The 457-nt window shown below is 32.6% G+C and overlaps 1 protein-coding gene across 1 annotated transcript in view; it reads left to right on the top strand.

Annotated features, from left to right (window-relative positions):
- Window positions 1-457, top strand: part of ANO3 (anoctamin 3) — a gene marked incomplete at its 5' end in the record, with an annotated part of 32,290 nt that overhangs the window by 1,129 nt on the left and 30,704 nt on the right. The gene's annotated exons all lie outside the window — the stretch shown is intronic.

Raw genomic sequence — 457 nt, 5'->3', positions numbered from 1 at the left:
GTAAATTTCATCCTATTTGAAACATCAGTTTCAACTATGATAAATATTGTATTGATTCCATATACTGTACAACTTCAAAGCTTTTTTCTCTGTTCACATGTGCCAGATTGACCTCTTAAAAAGTAGAAAATGTCAACTAGTAATTTGCAAGTCCTGACACACCAAACTAGTTTTACTTTTTTTTGCATTTTTACTTTAAAAAGATACTTGACAAAGATAAAGGCAAACCCCATAGTGAATGTAGATATTTCAGAGTGTACACAACCCTGTAGAACTTGAAGTTTTTTTATATATAGTTTTTATTATCTCAGCAAGTTCTGTATATTAGGCTTTGAAATATCTTGCACACCTGTGCCATGTGTCATTATTACAGACATGAACCAGGTCCTAATGGCAGTTCAGTTTTTAAATCTTTCTAGATGGGGGTCTACCTTACTTCTGTGGAAAAAGCATACTC

Source organism: Propithecus coquereli, unplaced genomic scaffold (genome assembly GCF_000956105.1).
Source record: "Propithecus coquereli isolate 6110/MARCELLA unplaced genomic scaffold, Pcoq_1.0 Scaffold30, whole genome shotgun sequence".
Classification (NCBI taxonomy): domain Eukaryota; kingdom Metazoa; phylum Chordata; class Mammalia; order Primates; family Indriidae; genus Propithecus; species Propithecus coquereli.
This window is presented reverse-complemented; position numbering and strand designations above follow the sequence as displayed.